Raw genomic sequence first — 22,062 nt, 5'->3', positions numbered from 1 at the left:
TGCAAGTGATAGAAATGCTGTGTGAAATATCTTAGGCAAAAAGAGGAATTCACTGCCAGAAGAATTTAAATCACAGGACTCTCTCTTTTTTTCACTGCTTCTGTCAGATCCGCATTGTCCACAAGCTAGACCTGTGGTCACCGGGACCTGCCTGGCTCACACCCTCAGGCTTCCCCATACAGAGAGCTTGTTCCTCTGCCTTCTTTTCTACGTAAAATATTCCCAAGGGGGTCTTCAATTGGCCTCGTATCATGGGCTGGGCGCAGTGGCTCATGCCTGTAATCCCAGCACTTTGGTAGGCCGAGGCAGGCAGATCACTTGAGATTGGAAGATCAAGACCATGCTGGCTAATACGGTGAAACCCCATCTCTACTAAAAATACAAAAAATTAGGCGGGCGTGGTGGCACATGCCTGTAATCCCAGCTACTCAGGAGGCTGAGGCAGGAGAATCACTTGAATCCAGGGTGCGGAGGTTGTGGTGAGCTGAGATCGCTCCATTGCAGTCCAGCTTGGGCAACAAGAGTGAAACAACATCTCGGAAAAAAAAAAAGTACCTTTGCTGCAAGTAACAGAAAACCCAATTAAGAGTGACTTAAACAATAGGGGCTTATTCTTTTCACAGAACAAGATATCTAGAGGTGGGTGGTTCTTATGTGGCTCAGTTGTGCCTGCATTCTGGGCCAGCTTCTCTGAAGCTCTCTAGGTCTTTTCCCCTCGTTGCCACATGGATAAGGCAACTCTAAACACCATGTCCTCACTTGACAATGTCTTTCTTTTTCTTTTTCTTTTTTTTTTTGAGACGGAGTCTCACTCTATCGCCCAGGCTGGAGTGCAGTGGTGCGATCTCGGCTCACTGCAAGCTCCGCCTCCCAGGTTCATGCCATTCTCCTGCCTCAGCCTCCCCAGTAGCTGGGACTACAGACGCCCGCCACCACGCCTGGCTAGTTTTTTGTATTTTTTAGTAGAAACGGGGTTTCACCGTGTTAGCCAGGATGGTCTCGATCTCCTGACCTCGTGGTCCGCCCGTCTCGGCCTCCCAAAGTGCTGGGATTACAGGCTTGAGCCACCGCGCCCGGCCGACAATATCTTTCTTTATTTCTTTTGTTTTCTAAGACAGGGTCTTGCTCTGTTGTTCAGGCTGGGGTGCGGTGATACAATTACAGCTCATTACAGCCTCAACTTCCTGGATCAAGTGATCTTCCTGTCTTGGCCGCCCTAGTTGCTGGGACTACAAGTGCACACCACCAAGCCCAGGTAATTTAAAATTTTTTTAGTAGAGACAAGGTCTTGCTATGTTACCCAGGCTGGTCTTGAACTCCTGGGTTCAAGTGATCCTCCCAAAGTGCTGGGATTACAGGGGGGGGCCCCCAAGCCTGGCCAGTAATTTTTTTTTTTTTTTTTTTTTTTTTTTTTTTTGAGACGGAGTCTCGCTCTGTCGCCCGGGCTGGAGTGCAGTGGCCGGTTCTCAGCTCACTGCAAGCTCCGCCTCCTGGGTTTATGCCATTCTCCTGCCTCAGCCTCCGAGTAGCTGGGACTACAGGCGCCCGCCACCTCGCCCGGCTAGTTTTTTTTTTGTGTGTTTTTTAGTAGAGACAGGGTTTCACTGATGTCTTTCTTAATGTGGCTTCTCTCAAAAGCAAATTCTGAGACAAAAGCTTGTATGCACTGACTTGGGGAGGTGACTGCAGGGTGCAGGAGCAGGGATCAGGGCGGGGAGTGGGGAAAACAGGGAAAGAGGGGTGGTTAATAGCAAGGTTCATTATTGAACTGGACAGTGCCATGAGTAACTGGTGCTAGATTTTGCTGGGACCTCCTGGGGGGCCTTGTGCAATGCATCTCAGAACTGTCAACCTAGGGGATCAAAGAAGGAAGCATTTTTCTGTCGCTACCCACTCCTCTAACTAAACAACATAAGAAAGAACATAGTTTCCACTTAGTGCTTATAAATAAGTAGTATACATAGTTCCTAGCTGCATAGTATTTTGTTATACAAGTGAGCCTGTTCTTTTCTTAATGGACATTTAATTCACAGCCCTGGTTTTTATCAAGATGCTATAAACATCAAAAGGGGCATGACTTTGGTGAAGGGATCAATACCAGGGCTGAGGACTCCTATTTTATCCCATTTCAAGACTTTGGCTGGGCAAGGTGGCTAATTCCTATAATCCCAGCGTTTTGGGAGGCCAAGGTGGAAGGATCACTTGAGTCCAGGAGTTCAAGACCAGCCTAGGCAACATAGCAAGATCTTGTCTCTAGAAATTATTTAAAACTTAGCTGGGCATGGTGGTATGCACCTGTGGTCTCAGCTACTTGGGATGCTGAACTGGGAGGTTGCTTGAGCCTGAGAAATCGAGGCTGCAGTGAGCTGAAATTGTCCTGCCGGACTCCAGCCTAGGCAACAGAGTGAGACCACCATCTCAAAGAAAAAAAAAAAAAAAGACTTTGGCACATTAAAAAAATATTTCATTTTGCTAAAACAATTCTCTCACACTAACCTATTCAGAACAAAAATAGAGAAGAGGTAAAAATAGCTTCTAAGTAGCCAAATAGATGACAGACGGTCATGCATTCCAGATGGAATGGGCAGTCCTGCATGCAGTGTCACTCTGGTTTTGTCTTAAATCTCATACACTTAACTTGTAAGTATCTTGTATCTTTATTAGGATCTCACTTAACCTCATTTTACTTACAAGTTTAACTAGATTGGTATCCCAGTTACTATTTCCACAGCAAAGGAGAAGAGGAAGGAAGCTGTTAAAGGAAGTCACACTAAGTGACCACTGACAGTCACAGAGGAGGCAAAAACAAAACAAAATAAAACAACAACAAAAACCTTTTAAAAATGACATAAATATGCCAAGAAGATTGGCATTCTATCTACTCTACAGAACCGTAAAAAACTCTGAGGTTCACAGCCAGAAAGAATGGTTAAGATTACACTCAGAGTACTCTTCAGGAGGCAAGGAAATGAATAATTTATTCCATGCTATTGTATCTTTGCATGCAGTATTGACTCAGTATGATTATTCTTTTTCTGTAATATGTTTTAGAGGGATTTCCTAATAAGTAGATTTAAAATGATGAAAAAGTTGATTCTTGCTTGAACCCAGAAGGCGGAGGTTGCACTGAGCTGAGATTGCTCCATTGCACTCCAGCCTGGGCAACAAGAGTGAAACTCTGTCTCAAAAAAAAAAAAAAAAAGTTGATTCTGAAAGCTCTGGGGAACTTCACTTTCCAAACAACCATTTTCCATGGAGTTTTAGCCAAGAAATTTCCTCTAGCAAGACAGAAGGGGAATGGCTTCTCTGCCCCTCTGCACAAGGGGGCGATGTCTACCAGCCTCTTTCTCTAATTTAGGCCAGTGGTGCCGTCTTGGGAGTGTACTTTGACAGTCACCTTCAGTCCTTGCATGGTGATGGCTTCAATTGGGGAGGCAAATGTGGAGTCTTTCATCTGCCTTCCTGGAAATGTTTGGACATGTTAGAAGTGAGCTAGAATGCAAAGGGTAAGAAAATTATCCTTTGTCAGGAAGAAAGGAATTTGGGAACTTTTTCTACAAAAACTATAAATAACACACGTGCCATTCATGCCTTGTTTAGTTTGTTTTATTATTAGTAAACAGTAATATCCCAGCAGTGACATCAGCTAACCAGAATATTTGTGTGTGTATGTGTGTGTGCACTCACGTGTGTGCAAGTGCTTGAATTTAGCTAATAGTGTGGGATAGATCCTTTTTTAGGCCTTGTTCTGGAATCTTGTAGTCCATGCGCCAATCCTGCTATCTCTAGTGTTATTCCTGTTATTAACTCTATCACTCCATTGTGTCTGTCCATTCACTGTCTTTTCTTCTATTTGTCCTTTTTCTTTGTCTTACATGCTGTGATAGATACAATAATGACCCCCCAAAAGGTGTCCATGTCCTCACAACCAGAACCTGTAAATGTTATGTTACACAGCAAGGAGAATTAAGGTTGCAGATAGAATTAAAATTGTTTATAGCTGGCTTTAAAATAAGAAGATTATCCCAAGTCCTTAAGTGGATAAGGTAGAGGCAAAAGAGTTAGAAACAGAGAAATAGCGTTTTGAGAAAAAGCTGCTACCGATAATTTTGAAGATGGAACAAGGTCCCAAGCCAAGGAATGTGGCAGCTGCTAGATCCTGGAAAAGGCAGGAAAACAGATCTCCTCTAGAAGCTCTAGGAAAGAATGCAGCTCTGCTGACACCATGGGTTTAGCTCAGTGAGACCTATTTAGAACTAACCTCTAGAACTGTAAGACAACATATTTATATTGTTTTAAGCCACTGAGTTTGTGGTAATTGGTTATGCCGGCAATAGGAAACTAATACACATGCTCATAAATTGCATTTAGGAAGTATTTGCTGACCGGTTGCGGTGGTTCATGCCTGTAATTCCAGTACTTTGGGAGGTTAAGGTGGGTGGATCGCCTGAGGTCAGGAGTTTGAGACCAGCCTGGCCAACATGGTGAAACCCCATCTCTACTAAAATACAAAAATTAGCTGGGTGTGGTGGTGGGTGCCTGTAATCCCAGCTACCTGGGAGGCTGAAGCAGGAGAATTGCTTGAACCTGGGAGGCGGAGGTTGCAGTGAGCTGAGATCACACCACTGCACTCCAGCCTGGGCGACAGAGTGAGGCTACGTCTCAGAGGACAAAAAAAAGAAAAAAAAAAGACGTTATTTGCCACTGGATGCAGTGGCTGATGTCTGTAATCACAGCCCTTTGGGAGGCTGAGGCTGGTGGATCACTTAAGGTCAAGAGTTCGAGACCAGCCTGGTCAACATGGTGAAACCCCCGTCTCTACTAAAAATTACACAATAATTAGCCGGGCGTCGTGACACATGCCTGTACTCCCAGCTACTCGGGAGGCTGAGACACGAGAATCTGTTTGAAACCATGAGGTGAGGGTTGCAGTGAGCTGGGATTGTGCCACCGCACTCCAGGCTGGTCGACAGAGTGAGTCTCTATCTCAAAAAAAAAAAAAAAAAAGAAAGAAAGAAAAAAGAAAAAAGCATTTACTTTGTGCTTAACATTGTACATGGGGGAAAATACAAAAGTAAAGTAAATGTTGTGACACTTTCTCACAAGCCGTTGATATTTCAGAAGATGAAATAGCATTTTATTTCTTATCCCATTAGCTATCATGTGATGCTCATAGTTGCCTAGGTAATTACTAATTCATCTAGTCATCTACATTTATTGACTGTTTTTTCTGTGCCGGGCATTGGGCATACAAAGATAAAGAAGATATAATGATGAACAAGATATAGCTACTTAATATAAACCAAGAAAATTCTTCATATCCACTACCACCCAGTCAGCTTTTCCTGCAGTCTGTTCCCAATCACCCAAGTCCTTAAACTCCAAATCTACAAAATAGAGCTGAGGTTTTCAACTAGTGGTGTATGTGAGTGTCATTGCTGTGGTGGGCATTATGTGGCAGATAAAAATACAATACCTGGATCTGTCAAAGTAAAATTGTGAAAGGTTCAGAATGAAATCACAGTGAAAGTAGTATATATTAAAACTGTGGAAAGCAACCAAAGTGGTATCTACATAAATATGGAGCCACTCTCTTTTGTTGTTAATTTATTATTGTATCATACCATAATCAAACAACGTGATATCACCCATATGAAATCAAACATTTTTTAACTTGTTGAGATTTCTTTTGTGGCTTGTTTTTTTTCCTAAATTTTTCTTACTCTCTAAAGCAAGGTAAAGAATTACCTAAGGGGCTTTTACAAAAAGATCTATAGCAGTAGTCTGCCAGAAATAAAATCTCAACAAGTTAAAAAATGTTTGATTTCATATAGGTGATATGTTGTGTGATTATGATGTAATACAATAGTAAATTAACAACAAAAGAGAGTGGCTCCATATCTATACATTTGGAAACCAACAAAGCACATCTATATATAATTCTCTGGATAAAGAGATAGTCAAAATAAAATTGTGAAATGTTCAGAATGAAACCACAATGAAAGTAGTATATATCAAAACTGTGGAAAGCAGCCAAAGAGGTATTCAGAAGGACATTTATAGGCTTGATCTTTTATTAGAAAATGAGAAAGATTCAAAATAAAGTACTCAACTCAAGATAGAAAAGGAACAAAAATAAATCCCAAAGAGTAAATGAATTTACAGCAGATTAAAGATAAAAGCAAAATTAATGAAGCAAAACAACCTTCATAGAACTGGTTAATAAAACCAAAAGTTTGTTTCTTGAAAAAGATGAAAAAAGCAAACAAACTTTGGTTGTGATAAGCATATAGTATTAGCATTAGTAGTAGTAGTAGTGGTAGTAGTAGTAGTAGTAAGGAAGCATGTATATAATGTTCTATGGCAGAGACATTCTTTACCCACCAGAGGTATGTGTGCATCCATACCTTTCCAGGCACTCTTGGTTGAGTTTGATGCTGGTGATTGAGCTACAAGAGGAGTGACATGTGCCATATCTGAACCAAACCATTTACAAGTCTGTATGCAATCCTTCAGCTCCTGTCTTTCTCTGCAGCTGTGATCTGGAAAGCCATGTGCTGAGACAGTGAAGCCATTGGATGGATGCCTCCTGGTTTACTGAGTTCCCAAAGAGAGGACAGATGCTAGGGAGTTGCCCAATTGCCATAGCACTCGTGTGAGCAAGAAATTGAACTTTGGTAAGTCTCTGGCTTTTTTTTTTTTTTTTTTTTTTTTTAAATTTTTTGTGAGATGCAGTCTTGCTTTGTCGCCCAGGCTGGAGTGCAGTGGCATGATCTCGGCTTACTGCAACCTCCGCCTCACAGGTTTAAGCGATTCTCCTGCCTCAGCCTCCTGAGGAGCTGGGACTACAGGCATGTGCCACCATGTCCGGCTAATTTTTGTATTTTTAGTAGAGTCGGGGTTTCACCATGTTGCCAGGCTGGTCTCAAACTCCTGGCCTCAAGTGATCCACTTTGGGACGCCTCAGCCTCCCAAAGTGCTGAGATTATAGGTGTGAGACACCCCGCTGGCCCTCATTGGCTAACGTTTCAATGTAGCATAGCCTCTCTTATCCTGATTAATTCATGTTTTGTAAAATGTATTCTTTGAGAGTACCTCTCAGTTATTAGATAAATACCTGTAACTTACCAATTTAATTTTAAAGTTAAAGTGTAGGAAGAGAGTAGAAAAGGAAAGATAAGCTGAGCTCTTCCAAGTTCATTATTTTTTCTGTTTGTTGACAGACAAACATACTGAAGTCCCAATCAGTTACAAAGACCTAATAGGCCGCATTATGCGCATCCACAAATACATATATACCTCCAAGTCTGTAGGAAAAAAAAGAGTTTCCGGCTACCTCCGGTATTGTTTTCTGTTTAAAACATTTTTCTTAATTTGTTAATTCACTGTCACTTTAGAAAGATGGTAAGATGAAGCATCAGCTCTTTTTTTAATCTCTTCAATAAACTATCATTGTGCTTATCACAATTCACTCATTACAGCATGTTTCCATCAAAATGAGAGAATGAAAATAAAACAAAACCAATATCTGTGCATTACATTACCTGTAACTGAATTTGACCTGATTCTGATGCTAATTCTCATATTAAGAATGCAATAGGGCAAGCCACTTATTAACATTTATTGAAATGCTAGTTCTATGATATTCACACAGGCGTGTTTTAAAGTATTAGTCATATTTCTAAAATTTACAAAATATTGAAGCATGCAGTGGTTAAATGCATAGACTCAACTTGCCTGAGTTCATGTCCCAAGTCCATCACCTTAATAGCTAGGTGACCTTGCCCATGATTTAACCTGTTTGAGCCTCAGTTTTCTCTTATGTAAAACTGGAATAACAATAATAACTACCTCAAGAGGTTATGATGGGGATTACAAGTGTTACTGTATGTAAACTGCTCAATTAACATTGTTGTGGCTGTTGTTAGTGATGATAATGATGTTCGAGATTAAACAGGTTTGAGGGTGGTCCCAGAACTGTCACTGGTGAGCAGCTTTGCCTCTATCTGTGTCTTTGAGCAACTTACCCTCGCTCATCTTCAGTTTTCTTGTGTACAAATGCAAATAATTACAGTTATTTGATAGACTTCCAGAGAGATTAGAGTATTACAAATAGTGGTAGTGCAGAAATGAGTATACAAAGCCCTTAATAAAAACAATTATTATGAAAACTGATCATTGGAAAACTACTATTTACCTATATAGCACAAGTATCCAAAATAATATTCTCTGTTACCATGCTCTTCCACTTCTTCCTGTGCCTTCAACATTGCTATTATTATCTCCTGAACAACAGGTCGAATTCTAATACCAAGAATTCGAATATATTACCTAATATTCTTTTGTGTTTGTATTTTTAATGCCTACATTTCATGAGATTTCATATCTAGAAACTTGAAAATCTTTTTGTTGTTGTTATACAGATTTTACTTGCCCATGTTGGATTTGACTCAGAGTCTACATGTTTGCTTTTTCTTTTTCCTCTTTTCTTCCACCTCCCCTCACTCAATCCTTCTGATCCTCCTTCCATTGCTTCCTTCATCTCTTCCTTCTTTATAATTAGGTATGCCTCCAAACTGTGCTCCAGGAAACTCTCCATGGTCTAAAGGACTAGGTCTGTTTTGTGGAAGAACAGCTTTGAGAATGTAGCACCTTTTTTTGGCTTTCAAATGCCCATGTAAGTGATTACCTATCTACTCTGCCACACAGAGGCTACCATTGTTCCAGTTATTGCTTTCACTCTCAGTTTTGCCTAAACTTCACATTCTCCAAATGCACTAAATATTAATTTCAGGTTGCAATCATTTGATCATTTTAAACTCATGCTTCTTTCTTAAATGCTACTGTAAACTTATTAGCTCCAGATTTCCTACTGATTACTGATTTGAAGTCCTTAAAGAGAATGCCAAACAATTAAAATTCCATGTAGCCTGGCAAAAATACCACAAGAATATAAAGTTATTCCAGGGAAAGCAAACCATTTCTTCCTTGAATTCTAGGGCTATATCCATTTGTTTGGCACCAAGTTGCAGGGGAAATGGAATTATCTAGGTTGTCTTCAATAAAGAGGATTCTTACTTTCTGAAAATGTCAAAGCACATGGACTGTTTTAGGACTCGAGTATATTATTCATATTTTATTTCTAAAGAAGAAAACATACCAATGAATATTAACAGCGATTGTGTGGAACTTATTATCTCTTCTCTGAAGAGAGGAGGGTGATTGTGAGGTTTGGGGAGGTTAGGAAGAGAATTACCTCTCCAGGCATGCTTGGCAAGGCTCTTAGATGAGGAAGTGTGGGAGAAGGGACTACCATGAACTTGATAGATTTGTGGTCAACCTCCTTGGCTCTTCTGGGGAGTAGGGGCACTTTTTTGCGTATTCATTTTGAGGGAGCAAGATGACATCATGGTAAGAGAACAGGCTCTGGAGGCAGACATAGCTGGCTTGAAAAGCCAGCTCTATCATTTGCTAGTGGCTTGAACTTGTATAAATAACTTTGCCACACTTTGGTTCCTTCATCTGTTAAATAGAGACAGTAGTGACACCTTCCCTCCTCCAGGGCTGTTGTGAGGACTGAGTGACAGAATGCATGGAAAGCATTTAGCACAGTTCCAGGCACATGGTAAGCTCAGCAAATGTCTAGTATTGTTATGGTTGTATTAACATTATTGTTATTTTACTATTATTGAATTCTAGAATTTAATAATTTAGTTTAGTTATGGAATGAGAGTTTTTTTTCTCCTCTAATCCATCATGTGATCCTTGACTTCAACATCTGACTTTACAATTAGAAGGGCTTATTTCTTCTCATGCATTTTTAAAATGTTTGCTAAAATATATTAAGGGTAAATCTTCCTATTCTCTTCCTCGCCACCCTTTTTCTTGTCCATTTAAATACATTAAAACTGCTTGTCTAATGAGGCTCTTACTATATGCCATATAGACATCAGAACAAAGTGGTCACTTGCTCCTGCCATTGGAGATACGGATTTGGACACAGTGGAGCCCTGTTGGATGAGACAGTGTTCTAGGACTCTCAGGGGCTTGGCTGCTTGGGTTTGAAGGTCTTGGTGCTCTCATTCTCACTAGGGGTGATTTCCTTTTTGGAGCCTGGGGGTTATTATGGGGCTGTTTTGGTCTGGTGTCTGGGGACATCTCTAGACGTCTGTGTTGGATTCTGGGAAGCTTTTCCTCCTTAGTTAATGAGGCTGCCGTATGTGAGAGGAGCATATCTCAATCCCTCCCTGGCCTTTGTCAGCTGCATGGATGCTGGGAGAAGTGAATGTCAGCCTCTGGCTGAAACTGAGAGGCGACAAGGGAACAGAAGGCTGCCAACAGACAGGTGCAAGGTCAGCACTGAGACTGCAGGGCTGAAATCAGAATGTGTGCCCAGGATCCTGTTGGCTTAAATGATCGGTGATTGCTTCCTCACTTCAATGATGTTTTTGAATATATCTTTTATTTACAGAGCACTTTCATGTACATCAACTTGCATAATCTTTACAACAGTCCAGTCACAGGGGCAGGGGAGGTCTCACGCTCGTTTTATGGAGAAGAAAATGGAGGCTTTTCTCAATAAATTTTCCTAATATGTGTCAACCCATTTTCTAACTCTCATTCCCACTGTTTAGAGTGTTTTCTTGGCTGGGCTGACCTTATTTCTAGGTAAAGACCATGGCTTGAGGCCCAGTGGGACAACCTGCAGGCACCAGATAACTTCTACTTTCCTGCATGATTTTCTGAGATTCCATCATTTTAACCAATTATTCCTCTGCGTTAGCCAGTACCTCTCTAAGTTCTCTCTTAAAAATGCAAAGAAGGCCGGGCTCGGTGGCTCAAGCCTGTAATCCTAGCACTTTGGGAGGCCGAGACGGGCGGATCACGAGGTCAGGAGATGGAGACCATCCTGGCTAATACGGTGAAACCCCGTCTCTACTAAAAAATACAAAAAACTAGCCGGGCGAGGTGGTCCCTGTAGTCCCAGGCGCCTGTAGTCCCAGCTACTCGGGAGGCTGAGGCAGGAGAATGGCGTAAACGCGGGAGGCGGAGCTTGCAGTGAGCTGAGATCCGGCCACTGCACTCCAGCCCGGGGACAGAGCGAGACTCTGTCTCAAAAAAAAAAAAAAAAAAAAAGACAAAGAATCCCTAGGAGGGGTAGGTAAGTGATCAATGGTAAGTCAGTTTGTCACATTAAATACACTCTTGACAGCCCGCTGAGATCAGGGCAGTTAGGGATGGAATTAATGATGGCAGATGGGGAGAGGAACCTCTGGAGTTTGATGCACTGTCTGAGAAGAGCAGGCTGAGGGGGGTCTATTGGTTTTCTATTGCTGTGTAACAAATTACCACAATCTTAGTGGCTTAAAACGACATCCATTTATTGTCATACAGCTTCTGTGGGCTTGCCTTATCTGGGTCGTCTGCTCAGGGTCTCACAAGGCTGAGATTAAAATGCTGGCTGGGCTGCATTCCTTTTAGGAACTTGGGATCCTCTTCCAGGCTCACATGGTTATTGGCAGAATTCAGTTCCTTTGGGTTGTGGGACTGAGGCCCACATCTCCTAGAGGCCACCTGTAATTCCCTGCCATGCAGCCTTCTCCATAGGCAGTTCACACCATAGCCATTTGCTTTTTCAGTCTCTAAGATGGAGTGTTATATGGTGTGATGTAATTGTGGGAGTGGCATTTTGAGATTTCACCTGAAAATCTCAATCTTGAGTCAAAGCTGGGTGCACATTCTCATGGGAAACAGCTGGTAGGAACTGAGTAGTGCCTGCCACCTTGGGAAGGGAAGGATTCTTGGTTTTCCAAAGTCTCTGCCTTCCGCTGGTGCTGCCTGTGCCTGCTACCCAGCCTGCTTCAATCATTGGCTGTGCCCATTTGTCTGTTGGTGGCATTTGAGTTTATGACAGGGGATTATAATCTTGAAGGAACCTGAAGAAGTGTAGGACTTCAGGAATGGAATAAAAATACTCTGATTGAGGAAAGGGAGTGGGCAGAGGTAAATATGGATCCACACCCTCCCATTTGTCTCATTTTAACATAAAAGAAGGTGGGACTACCCAGATCCGGGTTCTATTCCTGGCTCTTCACTCACATGTGTGGACTTGAGCCTGTACTTTAATCTCTCTGAACCTCAGTTTCCTCATGTGGGAGGCTGCTCTTTCCCCAGAGTTTCTGATTCAAATAGTCTTGGGTTGGGGCTAGGAATCTGTAGTTTTGACAAAGGCCCATGGTGACATTTAATGGTCAGGTAAGTGTGGATACAAAGTCCATTCAAAGCAGTGTCACCATGCCTGGCCAATTTTTATATTTTTAGTAGAGATGGGGTTTTGCCATGTTGACCAGGCTGGTCTCAAACTCCAGACCTCAAGTGATCTGCCTGCCTCAGCCTCCCAAAGTGCTGGGATTACAGGCATGAGCCACTGCGCCTGGCCTTAGGCACCTGTGTCCGTTCATGTCACTCTCCTGACCAGTGATTTTTCTCTTGCCTGCACATTAGAACACCAGATAGATGCCCAGGTCCCACCTCTGATGTTAGAACTTGAAGGCAGGGGCAGGGGCAGAGGAAGCTTTGGAAAAGAATCTCTCCCAGCGGATCCTAACATGCAGCTGGGGTTAACCACTGCTTTATAAACAGGCTGAACATTAACCAGCAGCTATAGGCTTAGGAAATAAAGGCCAGCTCCTGGTGAATGGCAGTGACAATTGGGGCTCATCTGACAGGCAAGGATTCCGGAAAATATTTCAGTTCCAGCAGGAATATTCTCAGGGAAAAAATATCAAGAAGTTCAGAGTCTAGGAAACTGAGTCAGAAACCAAACCATATAGACTGGTCCATCACAGCAGGGCAGGGGAAGTGTGTATGTAGTACTTTGGGTCCCCCTTCCACCACCAACACTCCCTTCCCAGCCATCCGCAGCTGGCTGCCTACATTGATAAAGCCATGCTATTCAGGCCTGTTCAGGTCCTGAGCAGGGTGCAGCTGCTTGCTGGCTCACTGCAGGGGTTGACAATTTGTGTCTTATCTCTCAAAATAGTTTGTAAGCTACTGGTGGGGCAGAGCCACTCAGCTCAGTAAAATGTAGGGGCCAGTAAACGTTGGTTGAATGAATGAATGAGAGGTGAGCATTCAGCCTCACTGTGAACATTTGCCTGAGTCTGATGCATGGGGTCACTTTGATGCACTCTCTCATTCTCAACCTCCCTGAGAACACAGAAGTTAACGTCTGTCTCTAAACACTCTCTAACAAACTGAGTTCAATCTATAGACAGATGATAATTAATGAGAGGCCCAATTTATACAAAATCTTTTATTTCCAGCCAAAAGCAAGTCGAGTGCCTATAACGTCTTGGTTTAAAATGCAAAGCAATCATTTTTCTTTTCTTTTCTTTTTTGAGACAGGTCTTGCTGTGTCACCCAGGCTGGAGTTCAGTGATACAATCATACTCCATACTCACTGCTGCTTCCAACTCCTGAGTTCAAGGGATCTTCCCATTTTAGCCTCTCAAGTAGCTAGAACTATAGGCACATGTCAATTTTCTTAATTTTTTTTTTTTTGTAGAGATGGGGATCTTGCTATGTTGCCCAGGCTAGTCTTGAACTTCTGGCCTAAAGCAATCCTCCTGCCTTGGCCTCCCAAAGTGTTGGGATTACGAATGTGAGCCACTGTGCCTATAATTTTTCATTGAAAAGAAAAATCCTTTTGGTTTTGGAATTTCAAATTCCGGAACACATTTTCCCAGCCAAGGGAAATTTTTAGTAGCTTATAGGTGTGGAAGCCTTATTGTAGGCAAACTTGGATTTTAATATTACACTACCATGTTTGAAAATAGAAGATAATTTTAAGTAGTCTAATAAAAATGATGATTATTATAAAGCTTTGTAGTTAAAAGGACATGGGATTTATCAAATTGTGCAATTTAATATTGCATCGTCTGTTATTTGTCATTCATGCCGCAAGAAATCTGTAAAAATGACAGGACATGAGGCAAAGAAGGACACATATGCTTCATGAAGTCCTGCTTGGGGTAGGACTTCGCTTCTCCTGTAAGGACAACTGCTAAAATATAGTTTGGTCAGTTAATTCACATTTTTTTGGTCCTATCTCTTTGTAATACACAACATTGGTTTGGTTTAATAACTAAAGAAAGCCTCTAAATATTTCACAGCTGACAGTCCTGATGAAAACTTAACTCATAGCAAAGTTGTTTTTTATTTATGGGCTTCTAGGGGCATCCGTGGTGCTCCACAAAGCATGGGAAAGACAAGTTTATGCTCTGGGCCTTCTGTGAGTGCTTAGCATTTAGATAGCAGTGACAGGTACGAGCGTGAGTGGCTTTGTGAGTTATCTGGAATGATAACCTCCTGGTACGAATGACAGGCAGTCCTCCCTGGGGAAAGATGACTATACTGGGTATGGTCATATGGTCACCAGTCATGGCATTGGGAGTCACTTTTCTAGAAGTAATGATAAGCATTTAAGGGGCAGAAGGATTGGGGAGGGTAGCAGGGAAAAATAAAGGCATTCAAAGTGAGGAAAGCAGCATGACCTAGGCGCAAAGGTGCTGTATCTGGTGTGTTTGTGTGACATATATTGGGGACAGAATTCAACGAGGCTGAGTAGCAGGGTGGACCCAAAAGGTGAAGGATCTGGACAGGCAGACCTTGGCATTCCAGCAAATGGAAAACAGAAGGTTTTATATTGAAGATGTTTGAATAATGATTTTTTTTGAATGATTACCATACACAGGTCATTATAGAAGTGCTCGTACATTGACTCAAAGCAAGCCTGTGATGTAAACACTATTTTTAGTATCACATGTTATAGATGAGGAAATGGAGCACAGTAAAGTGGCAGAGATAGGATTTGAATCCAGTCCGTTTGGTCCAAGAGCAAATACACTTAATCACTAGGCTGCCTAGTATTCCTTAACATAATAAGTGGTATTTAAGGACGGGTAAATCTGGTGGTGATGCGCAGGGCTGATCAGAAGGAAAAAAGTGTGGGGTTGGGAAATCCAGTTAGGAGACTGTAGCAATAATTATAGGCATTCCAGAAACCATTCTTATCTTTGCTTCCTGCAAATGGAATGGATTTCATCCATTCCCACTATACCTATGCTAAATCCAGTCTCCATCATCTTCCAATTCCTCCCTTGCCCCCATCTACTCCCTTCACACTGTGCAGTAAGAGGGCCTTTGTAAAGAACAAACCTGATTATGTTGCCCCTTTGATTAAACCCTTTGTGTAAGATCCATACTCGTGGGTTATAAGATTTTTCATGAGCTGGCTCTTGCTTTTCTCTCCAGCCCCATGACTAGGCACTGGTATCCTTGAGACAGAGTCTTACTCTGTTGCTCAGGCTGGAGTGCAGTGGTGTGATCTCGGCTCACTGCAGCCTTCACTTCCTGAGGTTCAAGCGATTTTCGTGCCTTAACCTCCTGAGTAGCTGGGACTGCAGATGTGTGGCACCATGCCTGGCTAATTTTTATATTTTTAGTACAGACGGGGTTTCGCCATGTTGCCCAGGCTGGTCTTGAACTCCTGACCTCAAGTAATCTGCCCTCCTTGGCCTCCCAAAGTGCTGGGATTACAAGTGTGAGCCACCATGCCTGGCCTTAGGCATCTGCGTTCTTTCATGCCACTCTGCTGACCAGTGATTTTTCTCCTGGCTGCATGTTAGAACACCAAATAGGTGCCCAGGTCCCATCTCTGATGTCAGAACTTGGGGCAGGGACAGGGGCAGAGGAGGCTTTGGTAAAGAATCTTCCCAGCAGATCCTAATAAGCAGCCAGGGATAGCCAATGCTTAATAGACAGGCTGAACTCCACGTTCTGGAGCGACCTGCTCTCTTCCCTCTCTGGGCCTATGCTGTTCTTTCTGCTTAGAGCACATTTTCCCTCATCCCGTTTCACCTGGTTGACTCCTATGTAGTCTTCGGATCTTATTTATCACTACCTCCCTAGTGCCTAGAAGAGTGCACACGGTAGACTTTCAATAAATATCAGCTAGAATTAGTTAAATGACTGGGCCGGGTGCGGTGGCTCAAGCCTGTAATCCCAGCACTTTGGGAGGCCGAGACGGGCGGATCACGAGGCCAGGAGATCGAGACCATCCTGGCTAACACAGTGAAACCCCGTCTCTACTAAAAAAAATACAAAAAACTAGCCGGGCGTGGTGGCGGGCGCCTGTAGTCCCAGCTACTCGGGAGGCTGAGGCAGGAGAATGGCGTAAACCCGGGAGGCGGCACTTGCAGTGAGCTGAGATCCGGCCACTGCACTCCAGCCTGGGCGACAGAGCAAGACTCCGTCTCAAAATAAATAAATAAATAAATAAACAAATAAATAAATGACTGAATAACGCCCTCTGCAACCCAGGATGTCCACATTCTAATCCTCAGAACCGGTGAATATGTTACCTAACATGGCAGAAGGGACGTTGCAAATGTGTTCAAGTTAAGGATCTTGAGATGAGCAAATAGCTTGTATTGTCCAGGTGGGACCCATGTAATCACAAGGTTCTTATAAGAGGGAGGCATTGCATTGGAGGGAGGGAGGAGATTTAAGGACAGACACAGATATCAGGGAGGGAATGCTGGTCAGGTGCAGTGGCTCACGCCTATAAACCCAGCACTTTGGGAGGCTGAGGCAGGAGGATCACTGGAGTCCAGGAGTTTAAGACCAGCCTGGGCAACATGGCGAAACCCCATCTCCAGAAAAAAATACAAAAACTACCAGTAGTGGCCCCTGTAATCCTAGCCTCTCGGGAGGCTGAGATGGAAGTATTGCTTGAGTCTGGCGGGTGGAGGTTGCAGTGAGTCAAGATTGTGCCACTGCATTCCAGCCTAAGTGACAGAGTGAGACCCTGTCTCAAAAACAAAACAAAACAAAAAACAAAGTGAGAGAGGCAATGCTATGCTTTGAAGCTTTGAATGCTGGCTTTGAAGCTAGAGGAAGGAGCCATGAACCAAAAGAACGTAGGTAATCTCTAGAAACCAGAAAAGCAAGGACACAGATTGTCCTCTAGAGTTTCCAAAGAAAGCACGGCCCTGCCAACAACCTTGATTTTGGCCCAGTGAAGTCCTCTTCAGACCTCTGACCACCAGAACTATCAGATAATAAATCTGTAACAATAAATATTCTTTTAAATAACTAAGTTTCTGTAGGCCATTGAAAACCACCAATGAAAAAATGTAATAAATAACGAAGTTTCTGGTAATTTGCTATGGCACCGATAGGAAACAAATACATGTGCCATATCTGAGAAGCTTTTCTTCATCACCTCTTGCCCCAGGGGCAAGTTAAGTGCTCCCCCTGCTCACTCCCTTACACTTTGATGCTTCTTTTCTGTGCCTCAGTTTTTCCATGCGTAAGACAAGTACTTACTTCACTGGGTTCAGATGAGGATTAAATGAGTTAATATCCACAAAGTATTTAAAATAGTCCCTTTCCCATAGTAAGTGCCCAATAAATGTTACTGTTATTATTACCCCATCACTGCCCACTTATCACACCATTGTATTTGCTGAATGAAGTAAGTGAGTGGGAAAAGAGATTGAGGAGTATGATTAATACTTCTGCCTGTCTCGTGGGCTGGATCCTGGAAGAAAGGGATCTACCTTTCCAGGGCCTCAGCAATCGTTCCTTCTAGAACCTGACTACCAAATATTTTCCCCCCTTCATTTTGCCCTTTTGGAGGGTCTGTTTCCTGGGTTTCCTCTTGCACATGCCGCTTGGCTCCCTGCTCTATTGCCTGGAAGCCTGGGGCCTCGCTACGCTTACTGGCAGCTGCAGCTCCAGGAACCCAGTGTCCAAACCGTGAGTCCCTCTGCTGCTTTCAGGAGGGAATGTAGATCATTTCAAGAAAAAAGGAGAGGGATGAGTCAAGGAAGTGTAGGTGACTTCAAGCTAGCTGACTCAGAGAATGACTAAGAGAAGAAAACTGGAGAAGATGGGAGGACAGTAGCTGGGATGGCTTCCCTTGCTGGCTGTGTGTCCACGGCACTTTACCCAGCTGCCCCAAGCCTCAGCTTACTCTCCTTCAAGTGGAGCTGATCACGGCACCTGCTTACAAGAATATCATAAGGGTTAAAGGAAAAGTGACCCTCGAGCAATTAGTACATGCCCCATCTGCACACGGCACCCTCTAAGTGTCAGCTGGCATTCATTTGAGTGGGAATGATGAGAAAAGGGTATGACCTGTAACAGCAATTTCCCAACTTTTTGGCCTCATAAGGGCTCCTTTATACTCTTAAAATATTATTGAGGACCCCAAAGAGCTCTTGTTTATATGTATATCTAGTAATATTTGCCACATAAGAAATTAAAACTGAAATATTTAAAAGTATTAATTCCTATAAGAACAATAATAGACCTATTATATGTTGACATATGATTTAAAATAAAACATAGTTAATTCTTCCAAAACAAAAATAATTCTGGTGGCATTGCTTTACATTTTTGCAAATCTTCTCAGTGTCTGACTTAATAATTAAGACAGCTGCATCCTCATATCTGCTTCTGTACTCAATCTGTTGCAGTATCACATGTCACAAGTCAGATAGCCTCTGGAAAACTCCACGGTACACTTGTGAAAGAATGAGAGTTAAAAAGGCAAATGACATCTTGGTATTATTATGAAATAGTTTTGACCTCAGTGACTACCTGTATGGATCTCAGAGGTCCCCAGAACACACTTTGAGAACCACTGACCGATAAGATCTTTTTGAAAAAATGTTTTCAATCTGTGTGTATAGACCATGATAAAAATGAGATTAAATATTACCTCCATCACATGGGCAAACATGGAAAAGTTTGACAAAAATGGAAAAGTGTTTCTGAGAATATGAAACTTTGGAAGCTCTCAACCTCTGTTAGTGGGAGTATAAATTATATAAATTGGTTTGATTACTTTATTAAATGTTACTAAATATCTCTTTAAAGTTAAAAATGCTCATATTCTATCATCCACTTATTCTGTTCCTTAGGAGAATTAAGAAACAAATTATGATACAGTTACATAATTGACCACAATTGAAGACTATACTGAGTAGTAATAGTAATAGAATACCAACGAATAGAAACATATAATTCACATAATAGAATGTTACAACTAAAAATGAATTAACTAGAGCCATGTAAACATGAGTACATCTCAGAAACAATGGTGAGCAAACAGTAAGAGATTCAAGTTCTGTGTACCATTTATTTTATTTTTAAAAAATTATTATTATTATTATTATTATTATTATTATTGAGGCAGAGTTTCACTCTATCACCCAGGCTGGAGTGCAGTGATACAATCTCGGCTCACGGCAACCTCCTCCTCCCATTTTCAAGCAATTCTTTTGCTTCAGCCTCCCAAGTAGCTGGGATTACAGGTGTGCACCACCACGCCTGGCTAATTTTTGTATTTTTTGTACAGATGGGTTTTCACCATGTTGGCCAGGCTAGCCTTGAACTTCTGGCTTCAAGTGATCCTCTCACCTTGGCCTCCCAAAGTACTGGGATTATAGGCGTGAGCCACTGTGCCTGGCCAGTGTACTGTTTATGTAAAGTTTGAAAACATGCAAAGCAAAAATATATGTTGTTAATGAGCACACACATATGTAGTGAAAGTATACAGTCATGCATGGAATGAGAAACACCACATTGAGGACAATGGTTACCCATGAGGAATGAGATAATGAAATCAGGGAGGGGTCTTGGAAGGCCTTAACTGTATTCATAATGTTTTATTTATCTACTTAAAAAATTTGAATTAGGAAAACCTAGTTAAATTCTGCTTAAGCTGGGCAAAATAATATGGCAAGAAAAGAAGTCCGATAAAAATGATAATGACAAAAAAATTAAAACTCTGCATAAAGCCTTTGGACAATGACTCCCAATTCTTTGCTCATGTTGTCAATAGGGACAGTGCCTGGTTATGAGGAGCTGGGTTTCAGTTGTTCATTGATGATTGATTGCAGGGTGCTTACCATGAATTTTCCCACAGCAACAGTTAAGCACATTGCCTAAGTGCCTAGACTAGGCCCATTTGCCCAGCTCACAGAAACCTATTAACTTTACAACCTGCCTAACCAATGGTAAGAGATGAGCAGGGTTGAGAGGTAGTTGATTGGGAAAGTTTGTTCTGACTTAGAGAGCCAAACATATCCTCTCTCTGGCAGACCTGGCCTTATCCTTCCTCTACCTTCCTTTCCAGCCACGTATTGGGATAGGAGATTCTCATGTTCCTGAACCAGTCAAGGTTGGCTAGGGTAGAAACCCTCTCCAATAGGATAGCCTGGGGTAGGTGAATGGTAGGGGAATTTGGGGATATGGAGATATGGGGGGGCCAAACCTGCCAGCACAAATCCCTGAGTTGGAATAACTTTTTTTTTTTTTTTTTTTTGAGACAGAGTCTCGCGCTGTCACCCAGGCGATCTCAGCTCACTGAAACCTTCGCCTCCAGGGTTCAAAGATTCTTGTGACTCAGCCTCCTGAGTAGCTGGGATTACAGGCGCATGCCACCATTTTCAGATAATTTTTGTATTTTTTGTAAAGCTGGGGTTTCACTGTGTTGCCTAGGCTGGTCTTGAACTCCTGACCTCAAGTGATCTGCCTGCCTCAGCCTCCAAAAGTGCTGGGATTACAGGTGTGAACCACCACACCAGGCCAAGTTGAAATAACTCTTGATTCTCAATCTGCTTTGGAGTCATCCCTCACTGATTTTCTGCTAAGACTTCTTTTACTTCTTCATTTACTGCCACGTGGTTTCTAACCTGACTTACCTCTTCTGTTCCACTGTGGAAAAAGCCACTGTGCCATGGAACCTCCTGAAGCCTGCCACACAGTAGACACTCAGTTACTGGTCACTCCGTAATTTCCTTCTAGGTGGGGCTGAGGGTTTGGTTGGAAAGAAAGATTTGAAGATGTGTTTATATACATTTTACACAAGATGGAAGTGGCATTGGTTGTCCCTCCCTACCAATCTCAACAAGTGTCAGCTCTCCTCCCCCGCTGCCACTCTTCTCAGCATCTGCAGTGAGCACTCAGCTTGGGGATTTGGCAAAGAAGGCAAAGACTAAAAATAAAAAGCAAAAGGAGAGTTAAGAATTTCAAGCATTCTGTAGGAGCCTCCATTAACTGTTGGTTCTGATAGTCATTGAAACGTAGGTCCAGCTCATTACGAGTACCTTTGAATTACAAGTTTTTTTAAACAATAATAACATATTTAAAAAGACTGCTTATCATTGGGCATTCCTTTTCAGTACTTGTTACAATGATATGTTTCAACAGCTATAGATTATAGGCGCATATACTTTTTATCTTCTTATTCTCTATGCTCCTACCTAGTTGTCACATTTGTTTTTTTTTTTTTTTTTGAGACGGAGTCTCACTCTGCTGCCCAGGCTGGAGTGCAGTGGCCGGATCTCAGCTCACTGCAAGCTCCGCCTCCCGAGTTCACGCCATTCTCCTGCCTCAGCCTCCCGAGTAGCTGGGACTACAGGCGCCCGCCACGTCGCCTGGCTAGTTTTTTGTATTTTAGTGGAGACGGGGTTTCACCATGTTAGCCAGGATGGTCTCGATCTCCTGACCTCGTGATCCGCCCGTCTCGGCCTTCCAAAGTGCTGGGATTACAGTCCACATTTGTTTTTTTAACACCTGGCAATATTCTGTCAGTGGCTATTAACGGAGTAGAGAACATGTGTTCTGGAGTTCTAACTCAGGAAGAACATCAAGACTGAGAGGGTTGATTCAAGAATTAAAGGTCACAATAGATGTAGCATATTTACAATAGTATCTAGCTAGACAGCATAAAGGCTGACTAAATGTTGGCTGTTATCTGTAATCATATCAACTCAATTAACTTCATCTTCCTTCTTTACAATGTAAGAGTAACTTCTGGTGGGGAGCGCGTAGGGTGAGGGCAAGAGTAGGGTCTCTGGGGTGAGGCACTTGGAGAGGTGCCAGGGTCATTTAGTAATGCTACAGCAGATATTTTTTAAGCACTGCCTGTTTTTTTTTTTTTTTTTTTTTTTTTTTTTTTTTTTTTTTTTTTTTTTTTTTTTTTTT

At 42.3% G+C, this 22,062-nt stretch overlaps 1 long non-coding RNA gene across 2 annotated transcripts in view; it reads left to right on the top strand.

Annotated features, from left to right (window-relative positions):
* The window catches only part of LOC108540351 (uncharacterized), a 53,561-nt gene that overhangs the window by 30,389 nt on the left and 1,110 nt on the right, over window positions 1-22,062 (top strand). The window contains exons 4-5 of one of the 2 annotated variants that reach the window (XR_001888648.1): window positions 6,536-6,677; window positions 8,564-8,734. This is a non-coding gene — a long non-coding RNA (uncharacterized LOC108540351). Of the gene's footprint in view, window positions 1-6,535; window positions 6,678-8,563; window positions 8,735-22,062 lie in introns of those variants that run through there. The other variant, XR_001888649.1, reaches the window with a different exon arrangement.

Source organism: Rhinopithecus bieti, unplaced genomic scaffold (genome assembly GCF_001698545.2).
Source record: "Rhinopithecus bieti isolate Rb0 unplaced genomic scaffold, ASM169854v2 scaffold_17939, whole genome shotgun sequence".
Classification (NCBI taxonomy): Eukaryota; Metazoa; Chordata; class Mammalia; order Primates; family Cercopithecidae; genus Rhinopithecus; species Rhinopithecus bieti.
This window is presented reverse-complemented; position numbering and strand designations above follow the sequence as displayed.